Consider the following 27,912-nt stretch of genomic DNA (forward strand, 5'->3'; position numbering starts at 1 on the left):
TGTTATAGGCAAGACAGACAGATATAACTTGATGAAGTTCATTCCTTGTTTCTATCAAGCCTGAAGCACAGAAACAGGCTCCAGTGTTTGGTTTACTTTGCAATGGCCTTATTCAGCCTCACTGCTGTTAGTGACTCAGAAATGTGTATCAAAACGTTCCTTTGCTGCTCAATGTCATTTAGATTCTTATTATGCAAAGAATATGTGGTTTCTTTATTCTTCTGACCAAAATACATCACCTCACTCATATCTACATGAAAATTAATTTTTCAATTACCCATTCTTCAAATGTATTAATGTCTTGCATTTTCTCATATTCTTCCTTAGTGTTAATTACAACACTGCTCAAACTGGTGTTGTTTGAGATTCACAAAACACTTTGCCATCAAAGAAGTTCATTTGGAATACAGCCAATGTAGCAAAGTTTGGTATTTAAAATGTGCACAATATTTTTACCATAAGCTCCCACAAACAACAATGAGAAAAATGATTGGACAAGTTGTAGTGTTTGAGTGATAAATGGTGGCCAAGACTGAAGAACTCTCCTACCCTTCAAATTTTGCCATGAGATCTTCCACATTCACCTGCGAGGGCAAGGTGGGGTTTCAGTTTAATGTCTTGTCCAAAAGGGATGATCTTTGACAGTAAAAGGTCTCCTTGATGTTACAATGTAGTGTAAACCTAGATTGAATTTATTTATTTAGTGTCACAAATAGGTTTACATTAACACTGCAATGAATTTACAGTGAAAATCTCCTAGTCGCCACACTGAGGGAGAATTTAGCATGGCCAATGCATTTAACCAGCATCCCTTTTGGATTGAGTGAAGAAACCAGAGCACCCGGAGGAAAACCATGCAGACATGAGGAGAACATGCAGGCTCCACACAGACAGTGACCCAAGCCAGGAATCAAATAGGGAATGGCAGACAAAACCAACTGACATTTCAATATCGCTGCCCTAATGGAAGTGAGTTACTTAAGGTCATAACAGATCCCATGAGGATAAGTAGCGCCCTTCAACCCACAGGGCACGATCTTGACTCACCCAGTTGGGTATAAAACTGGCAATTTGGATAAGTCACCCATTATTAAGCCTCTATCAATTTTCTCATTTGTGGCTCTCAATGTGCAATAATAGGTTTACAGAGAGGCAGCGAGTTGAAAATCTGTCTCCTAAACAAAAACTACTCAACTCTTTTCTTCTTCCTGTTGTCCCTTTCCTAATTTGATGGAGCCTTAAAGATGGAGCTCCTCCCTCCAATGTTGCGCTGCATAAAATAAAACCCTCACTTTGAGTCGGAACAGAAGGAAAAACAAAGAAAGAACTTGTATTGTTATAGTGACTTTTATGACGTCAGGACATCCCGAAGTACTTAAAGCCAATAAGGTGTGATTTAAATATAGTCACTACTGTAAGGTCAGAAGTACAGCAGCCAATCTGTGTACAGCCTCACAAACTGCAACAGGATAATGACCATATAATTTGTCTTAAGCTGCTGGTTGAGGAATAAATATTGGCCTGGACACCAGGAGATTTCTTTTTCAAACAGTGCTGCGGGATCTTTTACATCTACTGGTATAAATGGTTGATCTCTTTACCCTAAGAAGGGTCACCCAGACTGGAAATGTTAGCCCTATTTTCTCTCTACAGATGCTGTGAGACCTGCTGAAATTTTCCAGCATTTTCTGTTTTTGTTCCCTTTACATTTGGTTTTCTTGCAAATTGTCCTGATGAGTACAAGACAAAAATCTTTGACAGCACATGTCTTTTTTCAATACACTTTTTAAATACACTTCAATACCCAATGGTTGTCCAGTTTATAGTCCTAAATAATGTTATTATGTCTTCACTTTGCACTGCATATTAGTTATTGCTTAGCCAGATTGTGAAGCATACGGACATAAGGGCCAATAGTGACTAACACACGTTCATTTAGTTCATTAGAGTGAAAGGAAGTAAATAGAAGTTAAAGAAACAGGCTTGGTGATGAATTTGCATTGATGCAGAACTTATGTTTATAATAACAAGGTGGGTTGCACTCTTTAGACAACTTATGGTATTCTTTTTATACTGGCTCGACTCTGCTAGTTTGTGAATAATGAACTGTCCTCACTGGGCCTGTTGAACAAGCAATAAACAGATTGGTATTTGTAAAGGTGACAGAGGTCCCATTAATCTCCCACTTCTCAGTGTATGATATATATCACACAACATTAAACAAATGGAAAAACTGTCCCTGGTCCATCACACAGATTTTCAGACAATAAAATAAACCTAAACTGAAAAGACAAAGTAGGAATCCCTGTATTTTTCACACAGTGTACACCAGACAGGATGAGATGGAAGTAAATGAGAAGAATGTTGACAGTTTAACAACTAGGGACTTTAAATAAATGCTCCCCACTGGCTATGCAAATAACAGGATCAAAAAGCTTGCGGATCCATGACTCTTGCTCTGTCAGCTTGTTACAATGGTGAGAGAGGCACTGCAATTTGCCCTCATGCTGCTGGATTTGGGGAGGCACCATGTTCCTGTTCACTCTCCAGTGGCCTAGCTGAGAAGAACCTAACCCTAGATGCCAGGTTAGGGGAGAATTAAACTCAATGGCCTGAATTTTGCATGATGTGGAGATGCTGGCTTTGGACTGGGGTAAGCAGAGTAAGAAGTCTCACAACACCAGGTTAAAGTCCAACAGGTTTATTTGGTAGCAAAAGCCACTAGTTTTCAGGGTTTGCTCCTTCGTCAGGTGAATGGGAGATCAGAACTCCCACTCACCTGAAGAAGGGGCAAACCCCGAAAGCTAGTGGCTTTTGCTACCAAATAAACCTGTTGGACTTTAACCTGGTGTTGTGAGACTTCTTACTGGATTTTGCAGTCAGTAGTGAGTTAAAAGAACGCTTGCAAATATCCTTGAGAAATGCTGCCCACAAAAATCTAATCATCCCAATGGTGAGAATTACTTCTACTCCACGTCCATTTAGATCTGGTACAAAATCTTGGTGTACAGCAGCAATGATATCAGCAATCAGGTAGGCAATGAGCCAAATTAAAATATTCATATATAGCAAGGCAGGAAGTTAAACAACAAAAAAATTTACTTCAAATGTAACTTTTCAAATGGCAAAAGATATATGATTGTATTAAGATAGAGGCTAAAATAAAGCAAAATACTTTTAAAGAGCTTTCTCATGTTACTAAAAATAAGTGGAACTTTTAAACTGTGGAGAAATCCATAAATATAAAATTAGCTTTTCAGGTCAGTAAAGGTGTTTATCAGTAATTACGAATTGAGTATGTTGTTAAACTCCCAGTTACATATCACTCACCAATGTATAACTTTTACCAGTAAACTAACAGCATCAATTTATGATTGCAAGGGAGATAGACGTCTGTGGGAACCTCTGTAGTGCATCCTACAGAGGATCACAGGCTTACTGACAGCAACCTCTGGATTTCTTTTAATCCCTGCATGTCGAACGCCCAAACTTGCTGTCGGTTTTAATGGAGTAATGACAGTTGCGTCGCCGTCATCACCACAGTAAAATCCAGGCCAAATAACCTGCCAACACTTGTCTAATCTTACAGAAGAAAGAGAGCCACTTGGGTAAGGCAATGAGTGCCGCAGAAATGTGCCATAGCAAGTGTCAACGCCTTCGGGGAGGAGAGAAAGGTAAAGGGACTGACGGAGAAAAGAACACGAGGGGAGCTATATACTGATCCGATTGGAGTCTATGACTATGACTAACTGCAATGGAATTCTCCTGATCTCACCTCTCAGTGTTTCTTCTGATCCTATTTCCTCTGATTCAAATGCATTATGATCTATAGGTTAGCCAGGGCGCTTGGACAGCTTTAATTCTCTGAATGAAATAACTCATTGCTAAGTCTTCTAACATCCTTACATCCTGTTTTATTTATGTACTTTCTAATGCTTTGTTCCTCCTTTAGACTCCGAAACTTAACATAAACCAGATTTTTTTCCCACAGATGCTGTCTGTTAGAAAGTCGAGATAAGATGAGATTTACATCGGACAAAATGGTTTGAAGAGTAATTCCTACTTCTTTGAAGATGCAACTTTCCACAGCTGATAAGTGTCACAAACACTTACACTAATGTTAACAGGTTACTCAGAGGATAATTGTGTTCAACATTCATTACGGTATTGGATACTCAGTTACGGCATTGCGTTGGAGTACAGGCAAGCCTTAATCAATGTTCTGGTCTGTTAGTTATTGTGACTCTTTTCAACAAATTATCCAATCATCACAGAGGTATCCTTCTGTTTTTACAATGTTTTCTTTATATGGTTAAACAGAGAGCAAGAATGACTGGTATTTGTATAGTATCTTATCACTTTGTCACCCTGTCTCAAAGCATTTCACACAGTGAATTATTTTTAGAGTGCTTCAGCTATTATCAGTGCCTTGCAGGTAACCTTGCACAAATAGCAATGTGATGAAGGACTGAGTTTTTTTGGTGGCATTCGTTGAGGGAGGAATGTTGAGCACAACACAAGGAAAACTTTGCTCAGCACATTGTGCCAGGAAATCTTCATGTTCACAAGAACAGGTGGACAAGACCCCAGTTTAGAATCTGAGCTGAAAGACAAGAGCTCTGAAAGCAACTCTGCCGCGGTACTGCATTGAGTTGTCAGCATGTATTATGTTGTCAAGTCTTTGCGTGGATTTTGAATGCTCCACCTTGCACTCAAAAGCAAGATTCCTGGCAATTGAGCCAAGCCAAGAGTGCTGAATCAGGCCTGATTGTAGAAAAGTCAACAATGTTCTTATGCCAATGCTGAATAACTCTTTTCACCTATAGAACAGTGGCTGTTCTGCACCTCTATCATATATTCTTATCCAAACTTTTGTATGATCTTCTCCTCCCCATTCCATTTCTCACTTATTTATCCCATTCAGCTACGTTACTGGTATGCTAAATGCAAAACTAAATTTAAAACTGGCCCTGTAACAGTTTCCAATTCAACTTGTTCAAAGTGATGTGTAATGTTGAAGCAATGACCGAATAGGGTGCAATGACCCCCAGGAAATATTTCAAAATGGAACCCGTTAGTTCCATTTAAAGGCTGATCTGCAGATGATGGAGGGGGGTGGGGGGGGTAGGTAGGTGGCGCAGGTAGTGGGAGCCGTCACTGTACTAGTAATCCAGAAACTCAGGCTAATCCTCTGGGGACATGGTGACTAGTGGAATTTAAATTCAATTTCTAAAACATCTGGAATTGAACGCTAGTCTCAGTAATGGGGACCATGGATGGGATTTTCCAGTCACATCTCGAAACCAGAAAATCCCGCCCGAGGTCAACAGACGTTTCCATGTTCCGCCCCTCGGATGCTATGATTCCAGTGGTGGGCAGAACGAGTAAAGTTTGCTTCCATGAAACGATCACCAATTGTTGCAAAAACAAGGATACTGGTTCGCCAATGTTCTTCAGAGAAGGAAATCTGCTGTCCTTACTCAGGCTGGCTTACATGTGACTCCGGATCCACAGCAATGTGGTTGACTCTTAGTTGCTCTCAGTGGAAATTTGGTGTTGGTCACTGGCTTTGCCAGTGACAACCACATTCCATAAAAGAATCAAAAAATGACGAGTTTATTTTTGTCTGCCTTCCACCCAGCATAAACATAGAACAGAAGGCAAAAAATGAATTAAAAATTGATGACTTTTATTTATAATGACGGACACCGATCATTTATAAAGGATTGGATAAATACTTGTAGGTTCACTTATTAATTCTAGGCACATATGAACAGATTTACATGGACAGAAAGCTTGAAGACATCAGAGCAGTCCTTCTTCTGGGTAACTAAATAAACTAGTTCAAGAAATTGAGGGATAAATTAAAAACATGATTCCTTTAAGGGATACTGCACCAAAGTAAGCAGCATCTCAAAGGAAACTTAAAACATCAAAATAAAATATAATTTAAGGGGTTGAGGAAATATGCCAATCCCTGTGGTGCCCATCGGGCATGGAAGGCGTTGATTGTGCTGTGAACATCCTGTGCTCTCTTTTCAGGGATACCTGGCAGTGCTGTTGAAGGGGGGTAGACAGTTGAGATCAATGACCCCCCTTGATCTCCCACTTCCTGGACTCATTAATGGCTAGCTTGGCCTGGCCTAACAGCAGACCCACAAAGAGATCCTTCTCCCTCCCCATCCCCTCTGCACCAAATCCCCAAAGATCAAGAGCATGTGGCTGAAGTGCAAGCAAAAAGAAATGGAGATATTTCCCAGAAAAATGAAAAAGAGGTGGTGCAGTCTAGGACAACTGACATATACATAGTCCATGGACACCACAAGGCTACAAAAAGTGTGTGTGTGTGTGTGTGTGTGTGTGTGTGTGTGTGTGTGTGTGTGTGTGTGTGTGTGTGTGTGTGTGTGTGTGCATTCTATTGAAAACAAAGCCAAACGAAGATTATATAACACGTTTCCCTCTGAGTGAGTTAGGCTGCTGTCCCTTACAGACATATTACAACAGTGACTTAGCAGCAGAGGACTATTCATGTCAATTTTCGATATCGGTGGTTAGTGCTCAGCTTGGATTGTGTGTCATTCTTATTGCCTTCCCACAACATTTACACACTGATACTGGGGAACTGATTTGAATTTGACCCAACTGAGCTCCATTTCAGATTCATCTTCACTTTTATGTAATAATCAGATTACACAGAGGAATACATGAGGAGAAAGTAATTTTTCCAGGTGACTGGGCTGGGAGGGGAACATTTGGTACTCTGGCAGTTTTGACAGATGGTGTGGATGGACTGGTCATTCCAGGACTCTGATACTCTTACTGCTGCAGTGATTAAGTGCTCATGTAGTGACAGATTGTCCTTGGCGGTCAACTGAATGTAACATTACCAACACTGAAGAGTTTGAAAATCGACAGTCCTCGCTGTTGTTTTATGAATATCCTTGTAAACTATCTTCTGATAGTAAGCAGCTGACCTGTCTATAATACTAGAAATCAAATTCAGCAGGTCAGTGTTTGGTGCTGATTGATGCCCTATCAGTTTATGTGTGTGTCTATTTGAGTGCCTAAGCAGAGGTATATATACTTCCCACTTAAAACCTTAAGATGAGTGCTGTATGTTGCAAAGGATTTGAGAGTGGCTGCCCATCTCTGCTAATCCAGACTGACTCAGAAAGAAAACAGGCTGTAGCCTGAATCCGGCCACTCAAACATCTCATTACTCTTAGAGCTAGTTTGCAATCTCTATCTGGCAGCGCACTACATAGTAAATATACCCATGTAACTCCCAGACAGCCCCTTGACAACCTACTGTGATAAATGCCCCATTTAGGTCTAGTCAGCATTCAATGTGACAGGCATCGAACAATGAAGCATGTGTATCTCTTAGAGGACCAGATTGGAAGTGATTTGAGGTCAGAAAGGGGATGGGAATGGGGGTGGAGATGCAGGCATTGCAGACAAATTCAGTAATTTTACTGCGACCAGTTGTTTGGTATTCACAGAATACTGCGTTATCTGGTCCCAGCTAACACCTCATTACACAGACTTCTGCTCATGGACAAGGTGATCAAATGATGGTATCCATGGAACTGTACTCCAAGAAGAATCAATGCCTTTCAGAATGAAAGGGACAAAATTAAAATTAAAGATGATTATTTCTGAAATGATAATGTTGAGGGAACAATGAAGATGGCCTTTGAACATATGAATGAGCACAAGTACACATCAATTTTAAAATTCGTCACATAGAAATCATTGAAATAGAAATCATAGAAACAGAAAGAGGCCATTTGGCCCATCGAGTCTGCACTGACCACAACCCCACCCAGGTCCCACCCTCACATCCCTACATATTTACCCATTAATCCCTCGAACCTACGCATCTCACGACACTAAGGGCAATTTTTAGCATGGCCAATCAATCTAACCTGCACATCTTTGGACATGAACAAGGCATTAAACTATAATTCTCAATGCAAAGGAGAAATGGAGAATTTGCACTTGTCTTTAGCCTTGCAGAGGCTTGATGCTATAACCTAAAATACAACAGGGAATGGCCACAAAATCTAGCACCATCTTCTTACGCAGTCCATCAGAGCTGAGGGTGGCTTGCTTCCAAAGTAAAAATGAGTTCTTGGGTGACAGAGGAGCCCAATGCACAAGCTACAACCTCTATCACAGGTGGGGCAGACAGTGGTTGGAGGAACGGGTGGGTGAGGTGCCTGGGTTGTCATTCACTCCTTTTATTGTCATTGCTGGGTTTCAACTTGCTCTTAGCATCGAAACCCAAAGTGTTCAGCTTCTTCCTGCTTGCTTTTCGTCCACTTCAGGCCGTCTTGGGTCAGAGATTTCCTGGTATCAGTGGAATTGTTGCACTTTTTCATGGAAGTTTTGAAGATGTTCTTGAAGCATTTCCTCTGCTCTCCTGGAACTCACTTGCTGTGTCAAAGCTCCAGTCAAGCACTTGTTTCGAGAGTCTTGAGTCCGGCATGCACACGATATGGAGCACTCAACGGAGTTGATCAAGCATGGTTAGTGTTTCAATGCTTGGACGTTGGTCTGAGCGAGAAAGCCGATGTTGGTGCATGTATCCTATCTGTGGATTTGCAGGACCTTGGGGAGGCAGCGCTGGTGGTATTTTACCAGGGTTTTGAGTACCTAGTCCACGTCTCTGAGCCATGTAGGAGGGTGGGTATCACTACTGCTGTGCAGACCACGAACTTGGTACTGGGTCTGAGGTCCTATTCTTCTTCCTCAGGTGACTGAAGGTTGCACTGGCACAATGAAGATAGTGCTGAACCTCATGTTGATGTCTGCTCTGGTCAAGGCTTGGAAAATAGTCCATGTTGTTGAGATTCTGTATTACCAGATGACTAAAGATACAAGGGGAGGGTGTGGGGTGGGGAGGGGTGGGGGGGTTCGCTGCCAATCTGCTTGAGAATGGTGGGGGATGGGGGGGGAATGTGAGGGGGGAGGTGGATCCGCTGGCACTCTGCTTGAGATCGGTGGAGGGGGGATGGGGGATTCGCTGCCCCTCTGCCTGAGGTTGGTGGGGAGGAAGGGGGAAGGGGCCCTTGATTGGTCTGGGTGGTGGGTAGTGGGGGGATAAGAGGGTTAGTAATGTTGTAGGAGTGGGGCAATGTCTGTGGGGGCCAGGGTGAGGCATTATCTGGCCAGGGAGGGATTGGCAGGGGAGCAACATTTTATTATTTTTCAATGCATGCACAATGGGAGGTATTGATTGGAGCTGCAGGGTTTTGGGTGCATTAAGTCCCGCTCATGGGCTTGTGCAGTGCCATTCGGAATCGCTAATATTTTTTCAGGCAGAGTGTTTTTGGGGGCGCCTCAGAACAGGTCTAAAAGTCGGATGTGAAACATTCCCAGTTTCACGTCTGCCCAGCACTTAGAATCAAAATGGTAAAATAGGGCCCATTGAGTGAAAATTGGATCAACCTTTGCTGTAATGATCCCCCCTACTCAATGCTCAGATAGATTCTTGACATTCATTATTCAGATTGAGGGATAAAGAACAATGTCTTAGGTGAGTGCTGGGGGATCCTGGCATCTGTGAAACTGTGACTGAGCAAGGGCCTGTAATTTCAGAAACATCGGGAGCAAATTGAAGAATGCAGACAGGATCTTGTAAAACAGAAGTCAAAAACGATTTTATTTGAAATATCAGGGGAATGTTTGCATGCTATGGAGGCTCAGCCAAACCAAAACATTCTTATCTACACGTCTATCTTTATCTGTGTGTAGGCTTTGCCTCTATGTCAACTGCTTGTTTTTTTCAGGTAATCTGAGTATCTAGAGTAACAGGTGGCCAGCAACAAGGGCGGAGACCATGGAAAATGGGAGAAAGAGTTTGCTAATCCACCGTGACAACAGCAGGTATGGAGAAAAGTGGGAGGAGGACCAGTGAGGGGCCTATGTGAACTCAGGGAAGGATGTGTGCTTGGAGCAAGTACAGGAAGTAAAAACAGATGCACTGACCCTTCAACTAACAGATGTATTGTCAATAGACAGCCCGGGCCTTGTGAGTGCTGATTCCATTGACCAGCTTGCCATTGTCACTGTAGGGAACCAGGTTCCCACCAAGCCTCTCCTCTTGATTTCATTCTCTTAAGACAATTGGTTAACATGCTTAATTGACAGGCCCAAGCTCTGGTTAAAGAGAGAGGCTGAATTGAATTAACTCAGAATAAACTATTGCAGGTTTTGTCATTCTTTGACATTTGTCAAGATTGTGCTATGGTTTAAAGGGAAAATGAACTCCTTAAAATGTCACCAAGAGCCATAAGGTCAATGTGTCCCCAGAATGAATAAAAGGTACTCAGACAGCAATTGAGGGATATCATGAAGGAGAAAGCTAGTTAACTTGCCTGTTTACTTGGTGTTCGACCTGCATTCTGTTTGCAGCCTTATTCTGCAGCGGGAGGAAGAAGGCAGGCACTGCACTGGTGGAAAATACTAGATTTAAACAGAAGCCCTACCTCAAGCTTGCTTGAAAATGTGACAGCAAGACCCTAGACATGATTAACACATTTGGGAATCACTAACTGATGACAGAGGAAAATGGCAGCAACTCTCTAGGCTGGCGTGCACCACCAGGATGACTACGGCTACAGTGTCTCAGCAAAACACGCTAAAAGTGAAAACAATAGCCTTTACATGAGGCACTTGTGACAGAACCTGCCTCTTAATAATTCGGTTCTTCAGTCGTCAGTAACGGTGTGCCTTTTGAAAACACTCTACCTGAAATGGATTGTTTGCTGCATGTCCATCATCCATCACAGACATATGATGCCGACAATCCTAACTATAGAAACTACTGCTAACCTACTCCATTTTTCTTTCTGAATTCTCATTAACCTTTGGTTATCTCCAGACTCAGCTATTCCAATGCTCTTCAAATTTTCATCTTCCATCCTCCATGTAAGCTCCTCCAAACATCAGCTTTCTTGTACCCCAACACACACCAAATTCTGTTCACCCATCGACCCTCATTTTGCTGGTCGATATTGGCTCTTAATCTAGTTATGCCTAGATTATGAAAATGTCACCTTCATATTGAAATACCTCCATTGGCTTTCCCTTCCCCACATTTGTAAACTCCTTAAGTCCTATAACAATAAATTGCATTTATATATCATCTGTGGCGGGGGGTGGGGGGGGAGGTTGTTGAGGTGGGGGGGAAGCACGGTGGCGCAGTAATTAGCACTGTGATCTCACAGTGCCAGGGACCTGGGTTTGATTCTGACCTTGGGTTACTGTGTAGAGTTTACAAGTTCTCCCTATGCCTGCATGGTTTTCCTCCCACAGTCCAAAGATGTGTAGGTAGGTGGTTTGTCCATGCTAAATTATCCTTTTGTGTTCTAAAATGTTAAAGTTAGGGACATTAGTGGGATAAATGAAGGGCGTTGCAAGGATAGGATTGGGCCTGGCTAAGATGCTCTGTTAGAGAGTCGGTGCTGATTTGATGGGCGGAATGGGCTTGGGTAACTGTGCAGAGTCTGCATGTTCTCCCCGTGCCTGCGTGGATTTCCTTTGGGTAAACCAGGTTCCTCCCACAGTCTGAAAGGTATGTTGGTTAGGTGCATTGGCCATGCTAAATGTTTCCCCAGTGTACCCAAACAAATACCGGAGTATGGCGGCTAGGGGATTTTCACAGTAACTTCATTGCAGTCTTAATGTAAGTCTACTTGTGACACTAAATAAATAAATTCAGTCTAGGTTACATTACATTGTAGCATCAAGGGCAAGTTATTCTGTCAGACATCATCCTTTTTGGACAAGACATTAAACCGAACCCCCACTTTTCCCCCGCAGGTGAATGTGGGAGATCTCATGGCAAAATTTGAAGGGTAGGCGAGTTCTTCCAGTCCTGGTCAGCTTTTATCACTCAACCACTACAACTTGTCTGATTATTTTTCTCATTGTTGTTTGTGGGAGCTTATTGTAAAAATATTGTGCACATTTTAAGTGCCAAACTTTCCTACATTGGCTATATTCCAAATGTACTTCCTTGATGGAAAGTGCTTTGTGAATCTTAAACAACACCAGTTTGAGCAGTGTTGTAATTAACACTGAGGAAGAATATGAGAAAATACAAGACATTAATACATTTGAAGAATGGGTAATTGAAAAATTAATTTTCATGTAGGTATGAGTGAGGTGATGTATTTTGGTCAGAAGAATAAAGAAACCACATATTCTTTGCATAATAAGAACTGAAATGACATTGAGAAGCAAAGGAATGTTTTGATAAACATTCCCGAGTCACTAACAGCAGTGAGACTGAATAAGGCAAAGTAAACCAAACACTGGAGCCTGTTTCTGTGCTTCAGTCTTGATAGAAACAAGGAATGAACTTCATCAAGTTATATCGGGCTGCCTTGCCTATAACAACCCTATAAAATTAAGATCATCATACCCATTTATATGTCAACTCATTCTTTCCCAGGACATTAGGGGGCTGAATTCACCCAGAAAACTTTTTTTAGTGGGAGTTCAGACTCAAATATCCCACACTCTGTGCACTGCAGAGGTCACAATCATGAATATCATTAAAACTCAGGGGCGGAGTGCATTCACTCCAGAGTCTAACAGCTCCGAAACTTTTTGCATGCACGGTGGTGATGATCTGTCAGCCTCCCGTTTGCTGGCCAGCTCAATCGCTCGCAAACCCAGGACCCTCACAATGCTGGCCCCCCAACCCTCCCACGGTCCAATTGAGGCCCCCACGATCATTCCTAGGCCAGCCCTGACCTCCCTTCCATCATAGAGTGACCCGATCTCCACCCCCCCAGAAGTGATGAATGCCCCAGCCCTAGCAGTTTCCCCCCCCCACTCCCACCCTGGCAGACCCAGGAGGCAGAACCCCTGGCAGTCCCCCCCCCAGCTGGCCCGATTGCTGGCCTCCCTCCAGCCCCGAACAAATCCTAATGTGGAGTGACAGTGGGACTCCCCATTTCCACCTGGGTCCTGTCACAATAGGCCCTGCCCCCTTGGCAATGCCCCATGCCCGAGCGTGCAGTGCCAAGGTGTCCCCTGGGCATAGGTACTTTGCCTCTTGGGCAGTGCCAGAGGACATAGTCTGGCACTACCAGGGTGCCCTTGCCCGGGGGGTGGGGTAATATCTCCCACAGCCCGAGTCCTGGAAGGGCATCGATTGCCCCCCCCCTTCACGCCAAAGGGGTCTCCCACTAGTTCACCAAATGTGGGAAGCTACTGTAAACCCCACCGGGATGAAGTACTCCTGGCAGGTTGGGAGATACTATCGAGCCTGGAGAATTCAGTCCCCGGCCCAATAATGACATTTAAATTACATTAAAAACAGACTAAAATGATATACCTAGTCTTCCCACTGGTTTTCTCGACTGCGCCTGCTCTCTGGCAGTAGGAGACATGGAAACACATGCCTGAATCCCACAAAATGGCCGACATGAACATCTCCAAACCGACGTGCCAAAAAGCAACGCATTGCAATGGGAAAATCGAATCCCTGCAGGACCATGAAGCTCACTGGACTGGATTTTTGGTACCCACCGCAGCACGTATTAAGGTTAGGGGCATTAGTGGGATAAATGCATGGGATTACAAGGGTAGGGTTGGGCCTGGGTAACATTCTCTATCAGAGAGTCGGTGCAGACTTGATGGGCCGAATAGGCTTGGGTAACTGTCCGTGCGGAGTCTGCATGTTCTCCCTGCGTCTGCGTGGGTTTTATTCTGCACTCTGGATTCCTCCCACAGTCTGAAAGACATGCTGGTTAGCTGCATTGGCCATGTTAGTTTGTCCCTCAGTGTACCTGAACAGGCACTCGAGTGTGGTGACTAGGAGATTTTCACAGTTACTTGATGCAGTGTTCATGTAAGCCTGCTCATGACATTAATAAATAAACTTTAAAACATTAGGGACTCTATGATTAACATAACGCAGCGAGTCCCCATTATAAGTTGCCCCATTCCATGTCCTTCCCTTTAATGTTGAACAGTTAATGGGGCCCATATTCAGGTTTAGTATTGTGAGTTTTACTTTAATGTTGTTTCGAGTCAGGTGTGGCCTGATCAGCGTTACTTTGGAATGGCCTATCCTGTCCACAGCAAGAGTTGGAAGAGGAAAATAGCAAGCGGGAAAGGTGGGGAGTGGGATGTTCAGTGAGAGGGGGGGTTGGCAGCAGCTGGGAAGTTCAGCAGTAAAAGGAAGGGTTAATGAGAGGGAGAGTTAGTGAGCAGAAGGTTAAGAAGCAGGATGTATGCTGAGCAAGAGGTTCGGCGATCACAATCAGCAGCAAATAGGAGAGGCAGTGAGTTGGAAGATCACCAGAGCAGAAGAGCAGCAAGCAGGAATAAGTCAAAAGATTTCAAACGTTTATTTTATATTATTAAATGTATTTTACTTTGGAAGTTATTTTATTTAAGAATATAGGAATTTACAAAGCAAAGTATTACAATTTATCTTAATGCTTTTTCTGAAGAGAAAAGAGAACTTAGTACAACTTTTACATTTGCTGTGATGGGAAAATCTGATTCACTTAAAGTTGTTTTATTTAAAGTTACAGTTTTCAGGAATGCAGGTATAACATTAAGTAAAGACTTACTGCAGAAAGTCTCCAGGTGTTTCACAGGAGTGTTTTCAGACAAAATTTACGATTCAGACGGATCAAGAGATATTACAACAGGTGCTTGAAAAAGAGGTAGGTTTTAAGGAGTGTCTTAGAGGAAAGAGAGGTGGTGAGGTTTCTGAAGGGAGTTCCAGGGCTTAGAGTCCACAGATTGTTATATATGCCCCTCTGGACTAAGGGTGCATAAAGAATTACAAGTTAGACTTGGTAACTTGAACACTGGAAACTCTTTATTGTTGGTATGCACTGTTCCAGTCACATTTAAGACTGCCCAACTGGGTCCCACACTGTCCAGGGGTCACTTACTGCACTCACAGGCAGTACACACCTCCAAACCTCAATGTAAAATATACAAAAATATCACATGGATGAACTCTCCCTTTCTTCAACTCTGATCTCTTGTGCATTCCTGTCTTCCTTTGCTCTTTCATTGGCACAGTGCCTTCAGACCATCAGGATGCTGCTGCCATCCCAAGCATGGCACAGCAGCATGAGCCCATTCACATTTAATGGAGCTTTTCAGTAAACAGGAAGATGACCAACAGGCAAATTACAGCCTCTGGCACGAGAAAACAATTAACATGCCGTACCAGAAGATGTCTCGGTGAAAACCCTGTGCTTCTATCTGCAATTTCTCAGTGCCCAAAGGTTTGAGATTCAATCTATTCACTCCCCTCCTCCTGAGCACCGAATACTAAGCCGAAATGTATTTGCATTCCTGGGACAAAAATTCCAAACCCTTTCTCCAGCATTAGAAGGGAAATGTGCTGAGAAGCTGTCACTCCACTGCATAGTAAAGGTCATTTTAATTAAACAGGATTAAGGACTCTCCCAACCACTGCTCGTAATCCTTCAGTTCTCTTTTATCTCTTGGACTGCAATGGTTAATATATTCTACATGATTAGTCCACTTGTTTCTTTATGTGAAAAGAATGATTTGACTGGGGGTTAGACAGTCCTACTGTGTGGTCTTCACAGAACAAAACACACACACTCACGCTCACGTTCACAGACACACATTGACACATGTACACTCTACTCAGACACACACTCTCATGCAAATGTTCACACCTCAACTGTATCTTCCCACAGTAAGATTCTTGATTGTGTCTGAACATTAAAAACTCTGCCATCAAATATCTCCCCTCTCAAAATTGAAACAAGCCATGTTTCTAGCAGAATTAGTTAAATCTATGGGTTGAAATTATGCTGTGCAAAATTAGCATAAAGGCACTTAGCATGTTTGCATAAAATACCTTTGTCTACCAGTGTAACAAAGGCATTGAATGATTGGCTAATACCTTCATCGATGTACAGACAAAGCAAGTTCATTGAACTCTGAGAAGTGTTTCGATGCTAACATTGTGCAGTATCCTTTTGTAGTACTGATTTCTATTTGGTTTTGGCAATACCAGAAATACCAGAAGGCTGTGAAACTGTACCCAAGCAATCAATGCATTCAAGAGAGAACTCACTTAATTCTAAACCAGATCAGCCAAGACCTGATTGAATGGTAGAGTAGACTTGTGGAGCTGAATGGCCTACTCCCGTTCCTTAAGAGAACACAAATTGATGTGAGAAAACTGGCTTAGTAAAAATTACTGCCTCCTCCTACATCCCCGCCCCCCCCCACCCCACACAATCTCCTGCGCCACACCTCGCCCTCAGGAGTGCATTCCTAACTGAATTGGAGTGAATGGCTGGAATTTCATTACACTAAGTTATCGTGCCACTGGAGGTTAAAGCAGGACCTGTGAAGGGTGGTGGTCTCTGCAGTGCCAACATTAAAAATGGTCGCTGCTGATTCTACAGGAAGAGGGAATGTGCACATCCATGGAGGCAATCTTGTAGACAGGCTAAGCTTTTTTCTTACCATGCTGAAGGTCCCAGTGCCAAGGCGGGCAGGTATCAACTGTATCCTAATGCTGGTAAAATGCCAGTGAGGGCAGGAAGTAGCCCTAAATTGGGCACTTAGCTGGCTTAATTAGCTATCCATTGGTAGCCCGCAGTTAAAATCCTGCCCAATGTATCATTTACCCATATCAACAATCTTTTTCAATATGGTAATTGCTAATTTGGTGGCATCTTGTGTCAAACTATGATAGTCTTCAGTGGCAGACTGTACAGAAAGATTGAGATTTATCCAAATATTTCAATCTGTAAAGTTTTAATGCAAATCCTCTTCCCGAGCCATATTATCAACACCAGTTATTTAAAGGTAACACAACTTTTGTTCTGCATTTGAAATGCTTAATGATTGGGGATGGAGTGAAATGTAACAGGGTTTGATGTTTCTAAATCTAACCATAGTTGTTCCTGGGAGCATAGAAACAGATGAATAAATTGTATCGAAGACCAATAGGGCAATCACATCAGACTCAACTTTCAAGTTCACACTTGGGAAAGATGTTACATGTATGGCTTTCTGGCACTGCGTTTATTTTTCTTCTCTACAGAACTCATACTTTCAATCCGCACTTCTCTCCCTAATTTGTACTCTCATCCAGCGCCACTCTCTCCAACTGACACTCTCACTCAACGCCATTCTCTTGCACTTATATTCTCACTCAGTACAACTGTCTTCCCTCTGACATTGTCATCCAAGTAAGAAGTCTCACAACACCAGGTTAAAATCCAACACAAGCTTTCGGAGTGCTGCTCCTTCATCAGATGATTCCATATATACCTGTTGGACTTTAACCTGGTGTTGTGAGATTTCTTACTGCACCCACCCCAGTCCAAAGCTGGCTTGTCCACATCATGACTGTCATCCAACATCATTGTCTCTCATTTGCACTCCCTTCCAGCACCATGTTCGGTCACTTGTACTATTATCTACACTATCCTCCTCCATTTGTTCATCAATCCACATCACTGTTCCAAACTTACAGTTTATGATGATAATCAGGGATAACCTGTTGTTTTATCAAATTTATCCAGTTTATTTCCTGTACTCTAGTGTCAAGATATTGCCAAATAAATTACTTTGGCAAATCAGCAGAGAATTTGATTGCAAAATTATTCCTTTTTTGATTTTTTACCTCAAGTACAGAAAGTAGCATTGGCTCATGGATTAATATATTACTGCAATTCATTTTTGCCTACATTAATTGCTTTGGAAAGGTGGTGGTGAACTGCCTCTTGAAAAGCTGTAAGGTGTAGGTATATCTGCAGCGTTGTTAGCTCCCAGATTTTAATCTAGTGAGAGTGAAGAAACAGTGACGTAGTTCCATGTCAGGGAGGTGTATGAATTGGAGAGGAATTTGCAGGTGACGGTGTTCCTATGTGTCAACTGGCCTTGTTCTTCTTAGTGGTGATGTTGTGGGTTTGAAGGTGAAGGTTGAAGTAACATTGCTGAATTGCTGCAGGGCATCTTGTAGATATACACACTGTGAATCAGTGATGGAGGGGCTGAATATTTAAGTAGGCATATGGGGTACTTGATTAAATGGACTATTTTGTCCTGACCAATGTTGAGAAGCTTGAGTGTTGTTGGAGTTGCATTCATCCAGGTAAGTAGAGATTTATTCTATCACATTCCTGACTTATGTCCTGTAAATGGTGGACAGGCCATGGGGAATCAGGAGGTACATCATTGCCTATTTTTGCCCTGCTGATATAGCCTAGTCTAGTTAAGTTTCTGTTCAATAGTAACCCTAAGAATGTTGACAATAGGGCATTCAGCAGTGTTAGTATCATTGAATGTCAAGGGGCGATGGCTGAATCCTCTCTTGTTGGAAATAGTCATTGCCTGGCACTTGTGCGGCAAGAATGCTACTTGCCACATCAGTCCTGACAGTCTTTGTCCAACAGGCTTTGCTGCACTGACAACTTGTGTCAAACTATGATGTCTTCAACGGCAGACTGTACAGAGTGTACAGTGATGTGGATTGATGAACAAACGGAGGAGGATAGTGTGGATAATAGTGCAAGTGGCACAACATAGTGCTGGAAGAGAGTTGAAATGGGAGACAATGATGTTGGATGACAGTCATGATGTGGAGATGCTGGCTTTGGACTGGGTGGGCGCAGTACTGTACTATGTCAGTTGACACATGGGAACACCATCACCTGCAAGTTCCCCTCCAATTCATACACCTCCCTGACATGGAACTATGTCACTGTTTCTTCACTCTCGTTAGATTAAAATCTGGGAGCTAACAACACTGCAGATACCTACACCAGATGGACTGTGGCTTTTCAAGAGGCAGTTCAGTGCCACCTTCTCAAGGGCAATTAAGATAGGCAAAAATGAGTTGCAGTAAGATATTAACTCATGAGCCACTGCTACTTTCTGTACTTGAGGCAAAAAATCAAAAAAAGAATAATTTTGCAATCATCAGAGAACATCCCCACTTCTCATTTTATGATGGAAAGAAGGCAATTGATGAAGCAGTTGAAGATGGCTGGGCCTTGGAATTACCCTGTGAACTCCTACAGCGATGTCTAGGACTGAAGCTAACTGTCACAGGTGGACAGAGTGGTGAAGGAGGCATTTGGCATGCTTAGTTTCATCGGTCAGAACATTGAATACAAGACTTGGGATGTCTTGTTGAAGTTGTACAAGACATTGGTAAGACCATACTTGGAATACTGTATACAATTCTGGTCACCCTATTATAGAAAGGATATTATTAAATTAGAAAGAATGCAGAAACAATTTACTAGGATTCTACTGGGACTTGATGGCTTGAGTTATAAGGAGAGGCTGAATAGACTGGGACTTTTTTCTCTGGAGCGCAGGAGGCTGAGGGGTGATCTTATAGAGGTATGTAAAATAATAAGGGGCATAGATCAGCTAGATAGTCAATATTTTTTCCCAAAGGTAGGGCAGTCTAAAACTAGAGGGCATAGGTTTAAGATGAGAGAGGAGAGATACAAAAGAGTCCAAAGGGGCAATTTGTTCACACAGAGGATGGTGAGTGTCTGGAACAAGCTGCCAGAGGTAATAGCAGAGGTGGGTACAATTTTGTCTTTTAAAAAGTGTTTAGACAGTTATATGGTAAAATGAGTATAAAGGGATATGGGCCAAACATGGGCAATCGGGAGTAGCTTAGGGTTAAAAAATGGGGTGCATGAACTAGTTGGGCCGAAGGGCCTGTTTCCATGCTATAATTCCCTATGACTCTATTGGCCTTCAATCACCATCTTAATTTATGCTCGATTTGACTCCAATTGATGGAGAGCTTCCCCCTGCTTCCCATTGACTTCAATTTTGCTACGGCTCTTTGATGTCACACTCAGTCAAATGTGGTCATGATCTCAAGGGCGGCCGTTCTCTCTTCATATCTGTGATTAAGTTATTTTGTCCATGTTTGGATCAAGGCAGTAATGAGGTCAGGAGCTGAGTTCCCTGGAGGAATGCAAACTGAGTGACAGTAAGCAGTCTATTGCTTTGGAAGTGGCTCTTAAATGCACTGTCAGTGACACCTTCCATCACTTTGCTATTGGTCACAAATGGACTGAATGGATGGTAATTGGCCAGGTTTGATTTGTCTGCATTTATCAACAGGATGTACCTGGGTTAAGTGTCAGTGTTATAAATGTACCACAATTACTTAGCTAGGAACACAGCCAGTTGTAGAGATTAAGCTTTCAGTATGACTGCCAGAATGAAGTTGGATTAATTGCCTTGCAGTTTATTATGTCTTCAGTCTTTTGATACCATATGGAGTGAATTAAATTGGCTGAAGACTGGTATCTGTGCTCCTGAGGACCTAAGGAGGCAGCCGAGATGGGTCCTGCACTTGGTATTTCTGGCTGAAGGTGGCTGCCAATGCTTCAGCCTTGTTTTTTGCACTAAGATGCTAGGCCCTCCCATCATGAAAAATGGGGATATTTGAGGAGCCTTCTCCTCCCATTAGTTATCTAATGGCTCGCCACCATTAGCTCTGTTGGTAGTGGATCACATACTGCTTCCTCTGTTTGGCATGCAAATAGTGTCTCCCAAAATGTGCAGAGTCCACTGAAAAATGTATCTTGTTAAGACTAAGTGAAGATTTTTTTTGACATTGATTGTATTTCTTTCTGTTCTTTAATAAGTTGCCTTCTGTTTTGGTTTATCCGCCACCTCCCATCCTTCAGTTAGGCCCTCTCCCTTGTCAAAGAATGACAGCTGTTTTTTTTTGTGTGGATATAAGAGCCCACTAATCCAATGTAAACAGAATTACTCAACACAAACACGTGCCTAACAGTTCAAAGAGATTTCATCAACAGTGCCAGCCGCTGTAACCACTGAAGTAAAGAATGGGTGAAAACCAATTTATTCCTAATGGTCCAGGACTGGTAGTTATTAAAATATGATTCAGTGCCAGAACCATTTGATGGAGGCAGCAAAATCAAGTCATCAGGAGTAGCTGACATTTGAGAGTAACTCAAGCTATACTGGTGAGGAATGGGATAATAACTGAGAATATGAAAAACCCTTTAGCAACAGCCGATCCTGGCATCTAAATCTAACGGTGCAATTTACTCCTGTGTTGCACTCCTAAGCCAGGGCGTGCATCTGCGAATGTTATCCAGTTGAGGCAGCACAGTGGCACAGTGGTTAGCAGTGCTGCCTCACAGCACCAGGGACCCAGGTTCAATTCCCAGCTTGGGTCTGTGTGGAATTTGCACATTCTCCCTGTGTCTGCATGGGTTTCCTCCGGGTGCTCCAATTTCCTCCCACAGTGCAAAAATGTGCAGGTTAGCTGAATTGGCCATGCTAAATCTCCCTCAGTGTACCTGAACAGTCACTGGAGTGTGGTGGCTAAGGGATTTTCACAGTAACTTCATTGCTTTGTGAATGTAAGTTTACTTGTGACTAATAAATAAACAAACTTCATAAAACATCTAATCCTGTTGTCAGTTGTGGGGGGAAGATTATTTAAATATCCATTGATGGTTTAGTGGGATAAATGCCATGTAATACAGGAATAGTGAACTGGAGGGATCATGGTAATTAAACCAGAGTCAGTGATATTGTAAGACTGGCTGTGGTTGCAGCAAGAAATGGGGAAGCAGCAGATAGGTTAAAAAAAGTGTTTGGATCAGTGAATTAGCTGTGATGTAGCTGTAAGGTATGGCACAGAAGCGATTTTGTGTCTCTTTTATGACACGTGTTCAAGTGGGAAGAGACAGGTAAAGGCATCTAAAGAAGGGAGCAATATTGGAAGAAGGAGAAATGAAGAACACACAACTTCGATGAGAAAAGAATTCAGATGCTCTTACATGGGATGCAGAAAAATATTTCATGTGGCATGTTGAAGGGGTGGCAGAACCTTTGCACCATCCCTCTCACCCCAGCACTGCAGACAATGCTGGAAAATGTTCAACCACTCGCTAATTTCAGACAAGATAACACACCTTACCGTTTTTTCCCTTGGCCCAAAAAATGTCAACACTGTTATAAACTCAGAAATTGATTGATGCGCAAAGAAGCTAGTCTTCACAATGCTATGTGAAGCATAGCTCTCTATGTGAAGCAGAGGCTCTCTAATTTGGTATCTTGTGGCGTGTGACACCAGGGGGGGAGTTTTCCCTTCCTGCCTGTCGTGGGAATCGTAGCGGGTGGGGTGGGGTGGGGGGTGGGGTTGGGGGGGGTGGGGGGGGGGCGGGTGGATGGCAGACCATGCAAAGGTCCACTGAGCTTGGATGGGATTTTCCGGTTTTGCAGCGTGCATGGCTGGAAAATCCCGCCCTATCTCTCCTCATACTTGCATATGGAACTCTAAAGCGTTTTTGCCTATTGATACCAGCTGATTGTTGACCTCAGCTGTCCCATTAAGTTAATTGTTGAAGGGACAGGTAGCCAGTTGATAGTGGACAATAGTCTATATGATCATGTGAGTGAGGAAGGAGCAACACTCCAAAAGCTTGTGCTCCAAAATAAACCCGTTAGACTTTAACCCAATGTTGTGAGATGTCTTACTGTGCTTACCCCGCACCAACATCAACTTCTCCACAACATGGCTATTTGATTATTGTCAGAGACCGACAAGAATTTTCCAGTCAACTTCCTGGCCCTCTCTTGGAGGCATCAGGAACAAGGCCACTGCCTGGAGGTGACTTCCCAGTATGCAAAATCCTGCCCAAAGTATATATCCAATCCTCTTTTGAAAGATACTATTGACCTTGTTTCCACAACATTTACAGGCATTGGATTCCAGAGTATAACAATTTGTTACATAATAAGCATTTTCCTTAGCTCTCCTCTGGCTTTCTTGCTAGTTCTCTTAAATCAACGTCCTTCAGTTACTGACCCTGTTGCAATTGGAGAAAGTTCCTTTCTTTCTATCAAAATCTTTTATAGTTTTAAACACCTTCATTAAATCTTCCATTAAGCTTCCCTGCTCTAAGGAGATCAAGACAACCTCACACAGTCTCTTCACACAGTGAAATCTTTGGTAATAAATCTCTGCACCCTCTCCAAAGCCTTGAGATCACTTCTGAAGTGTAATGATCAGACTTGGGCTAGAGTGGCAGACAGCAAAATGTTAGAGAGGTGATATCCTATCTGACCAACTTCTTGAGTTTTTGATGAACTGATAACTCAACTGGACTCAGGGAGGCTTTAATATACAGTGATGACTTTCAGGAAGTCTGTGATAAGGTTCCACAAATAAGTCTGTTGCTCCAGCTAAGAGCAGTGGATAACCTAAGTAAAACCCAAAGGTGGATAAAGAGATAGAGAATTTGGTGATCTGGTGCAGCAACAATAATCTCTCCCTCAATGTCAACAAAACAAAGGAGAAGTCATCGACTTCAGGAAGCGTGGTGGAGGACATGTCCCTGTCTACATCAATGGGGATGAAATACAAATGGTCGAGAGCTTCAAGCTTTTAGGTATCCAGATCACCAACAACCTGTCCTCGTCCCTCCATGTGGACGCTTTAGTTAAGAAAGCCTACTAACAACTCTACTTTCTCAGGGGTCTGTGGAAATTTGGCACATTCGCGACAAGTCACACCAACTTCTACAGATGCACTATAGAAAGCATTCTTTCTGGTTGTATCACAGCTTGGTATGGCTCCTGCTTTGTCTGTATAGTGTGCAAAAAACAAAACTTTTCACTGTGTACTAACACATGTGACAATAATAAATCAAGTCAAATCAAATCAAATCAAAAGAAAAAGAAGGCATTGGGTATTACTGAGGGGAATGATATCAGATTGTATACTGTGAATTATCCCAGAGTTCATTGGTGGGGCCCCTACTGTTTCTAATCTGTGTTAATAACTAAATGCTGAAATAAGAATGGAAAATGCATAAATATGCAGACAAGCTAAATTGCTGGGGCCGGAATAGTAAGGTTTTGATGGATTGGACAAGGAATTGCAGAGGGACCTAAACAATTTTCACATGCCAGGACAGATTAAATCAATAAAGATAAATAAATATTAACTCACTGAAAGAAAAAAATGAGAGCACTTATTCAATGAGCGCTGTGAAACCAGTTAGGCAAGATGCTGATAAGAGTGATAGTAGATTCGACACATGGAACCCCCACTCCCTCTGGGGTGTGATTCCAACGGTGGAGGTGGTTTACCATTGCCCCTCTGGGTGATCTTCTGGTCCCACTGAAGTCAATGGCATTTTACTTACTGGCGGGAAAGGCCAGAAAATCCTACCTTTAATGTTTGAGTTTTGCAAATAGATTCCTGTACTGACTAAGAGGTTTGCCATATTCATGTGACTCTGCCATGAGACACTTTGGAGGCGATCTTGAGACCATGATCACCATTTGGGTAAATGCTGGCGTGGGCTCAAGATCCAGAAGTCACAGATCCCGCCGGTGAGATCGCGATCTCGAATTTTCCACACCCCTTACCGGCAGAGTCATCCGGTTCAAGCTTCGAGAAGTGCTGACTTTTATTCGGGGTCAGGAGAAGAGCCCCTGAGAACTCCTTGGCGGGCTGAGGGGGGAGGTTTACTCAGGTTATTTACAGATGGCACCGTGATCCCTGTGCAGCTGGGTTTTACCGCTGTTTAGAAGCAACCCTGTTCCCTAACCCCTTTGGCGGCTTGAAACACATCCACTTGATTTTTTAAGCAGAGTATCCTAAGGTCTGGAGAAAAACATGCTGGTTTTCTCATTAGAAACAACACTCTGCCATGTTTTGGTAAGATGTTGCCTTCCATCTCTACAGGCAGACATCTTAAGATCAATTCAGTAAAAGCCTCTCACTGAAGAAAACTACTGTCCTGATAATTGAAACACAAAGCCTGCCCCACCATTGCAGAGCAGCTGTCAACAAAGCAAACAGAATTTTGAGTATGCTGCCAAACCAGCAGAGTTTAAATCCTTCATGCTGGACAAACTGCACTTCCGTATATGTATTCAGTTCCAGTTACCAAGGCACATGAGGAACATGTAAACCCTGGCTTCAGAGAATGACACCTGTCCTTCGGCTTGGATTTTCCGATTCTGCTGTGATGAGTCCTTCAAATCTTTGTTGACTTCGGAAGATCCTGTCAGTGTGAGGGGGCCAGAAGAGCTCGTTTTTAGGGTCAGAAGACTAAATTATGTCTTTAGTGGTAGAAGACTAAGTTATGAGGAAGGATTAGACAACCTTAAGGTGATATGTATCATACTAAATAGAATAAGGGAAATTAATCCTGAGCATTACATTAAGCCATAACTGTAGAACGTGTGGGCATGGTCAAAAAATGTTAAATACACAAGTTTATCTCACAGAGTGAACAGTACCTGCAATGATCTCTCAGGTAAGGAGAGAGAAGTAAAAACTTTCAAATTATTTAAGAAGCAATTGGATTCTGTGAAGGGAATTTTAGATTTCTCTGCAAGGATGAGACGATTGGGTTAACTTACCTCCAACATCTGTATTTTTCTGAGCCATGGTTTACTTATTCCAGATAAATCCTGTTTCTTTCATTCCATATGAAATTTAGTTTAATCGTACCACATATTTTTCCAACCTCTATTTTCAGACAGTTTTGATTGAAAGCTCATGCATTGGTCAAATAGGCAGAGGCAGTATTGAGATTTGAACTCAGGATCTCCTGTTTACTAGACAGACACTTTAACAACTAAACCATGGTACCAACTTTATTTTATGCTCACTGCGACTGACAATGCAGCTTTTACACAACTACTAAGCTCCCCATTGGGAACTCAAACCCTAGTCTCCCGTGTGACAGGCAGAGATATGAATCACTATACTACAACATTTCATCACTGCTTAACTCTGAATTACAGTCCAAGTTGACACTGAAGCATGTATAGAGTCAACGATTAAATCATCTCATTAACTGTGCTTACTGAACACAAGACATGCTATGATGCCTGGTCAAAGGAGGGGGTAAATCAGACTGTAACCCAGTTTACCATTGATCTATCAATTATAATCGATTAACCAGCAGAGCCTTGGAGCTTGCAGGTTGTGTTAACCAAATAGAAATTCAATAGCCAAATGATTTCCTATCTGAATCCTTTGTATCCTGTGGACTTAATGCTTCAATTTTCTGTTAAGTAAATATGTTTGATCTGAGATTGGACAATTTTACTAAATTTACAGTCCAGACTACACATTGCTACATCTTGCCTCATAATCACACCTGTCTGGATCTTCAAGCTTCTTCACTGACTGCATTAGTGAATCAGTTTAACAGGATAACCTAACTAGGAAGGTCCAAGTTCAAAGCATAATCTGATTGATCACAAACAAAAGGTGAGATGTTGTGACTGCACTTGCTCCAAGGCTGGAAAATTCTGCTCGAGGTCAACGGACCTTTGCAGAGTCCATGTCCCGCCAGCTGCGTTTCCTGTGGCAGCAGGACTGGAAAATCTGCCTCAATTCAATTTGGGCAGTAAAATTGGTCTCTGGGTCAATCGATCAGGTTTCCTATCATCCAGTAATGCTGGCTGCAAAATGATGCATAGATGTTGACTGAAAAAAACATTGGGCTTGATGATGATGCTTGCTATAGTTTAATAGCTGATATCAGCAAATGACACCAAATGGTGCAGTTAGCCATTAAGTAATGTACAGCTGCTTCAAACTTCTATCATACAAATATGATTGATAGGTTTTGATTTTTCTACCCCATTTTAATCTGACCAGTGTTACGGGCAATATGGCACAACTAATCAGGAATGGCGAATCTATTGCAATATCACTCACTGCTTGCTGGCTCAGTTCTTATCTGTGCCTCTTGTTTTAGATAATGGGAAGCCCTGTGGGTATGGTTTCGCAGCTTCATGCTAATAGATAATGGGAGAAGATTACGATATACTTCCAGTTGTTTCTCTTGGAATCAAAACTCAGATTCTTTGCGATAAAAATTTGTCTGTTTGCCAAAGTTGTAAACTGTAACCTCACTGCACAGGCAGGAAACAAGAGGTTTTTATTTATTCTACACTAGCCGGGGAGCAAAGGCATATACAAAACACACAACACCAAATAAAATATTGTTGGTAAGCTCTTTTACATTGGTTTATTTCTGGAAGCATTGCAAAATTTATTTTTCTTCCACTCCTACTGAGCTCCTGAAAAGAAGAGGTGGCAAAGTGAATAATTTCAACAATGGAAAGTGGCAGCACTGACACACCCAACAAAGGGGATGGGGATTCACTGTGGTGGTGGGAGGAAAGGGGAGGAGGAGGTTTAGTTAAAGTTTATTTATTAGTTTCGCAAGTAGGCTTACATTAACACTGCAATGTAAATACTGTGAAAATCTCCTAGTCACCACACTCCGGCGCCTGTTTGGATACACTGAGGGGAAATTTAGTACGCCCAATGTCCCTAACCTGCACATCTTTCAGACTGTGGGAGGAAACTGGAGCACCCAAGGAAACCCACACAGACACAGGAAGAACATGCAGACTCCACACAAACAGTTGACCCAAGTTAGGAATGGAACCCAGGTCCATGGCACTGTGAGGCAGCAGTGCTAACCAGTGTGCCACCAGTTAGTAAGTTGAAGGAGGGAACACCTGCAAGTCAATGGAGCAAGAATGAATGAATTTGGAAAATGTTCATTCTGCTAAGATGTATGTTACAATGAATGCCTATTTGGGGAAATGAGTAACAGCGAATAAGGAGATGAAGAATAGGAGACTAAAATGATGATGTCTATAGATCTGAGTGAAGCCTTTGACTTCCCTCTCCCCACTCCACCTATTGCTTCCTCAACCAGAATCTGCAGGACCTTCTTTTCATTTGGAGGGTTGTCTGATAACTGAATACATTCTGTTGGCAGGTCCGGGCAATAGTTAAGTGCTGTTTTGTTGTTTGTCAATGGAAAATGGACAGAAGCTGGGGAGACAGAATTGAGAGTATCCACC

The sequence above is a fragment of the Carcharhinus amblyrhynchos genome, chromosome 4 (genome assembly GCF_965287045.1).
Source record: "Carcharhinus amblyrhynchos chromosome 4, sCarAmb.v2.hapA, whole genome shotgun sequence".
Taxonomy (NCBI): domain Eukaryota; kingdom Metazoa; phylum Chordata; class Chondrichthyes; order Carcharhiniformes; family Carcharhinidae; genus Carcharhinus; species Carcharhinus amblyrhynchos.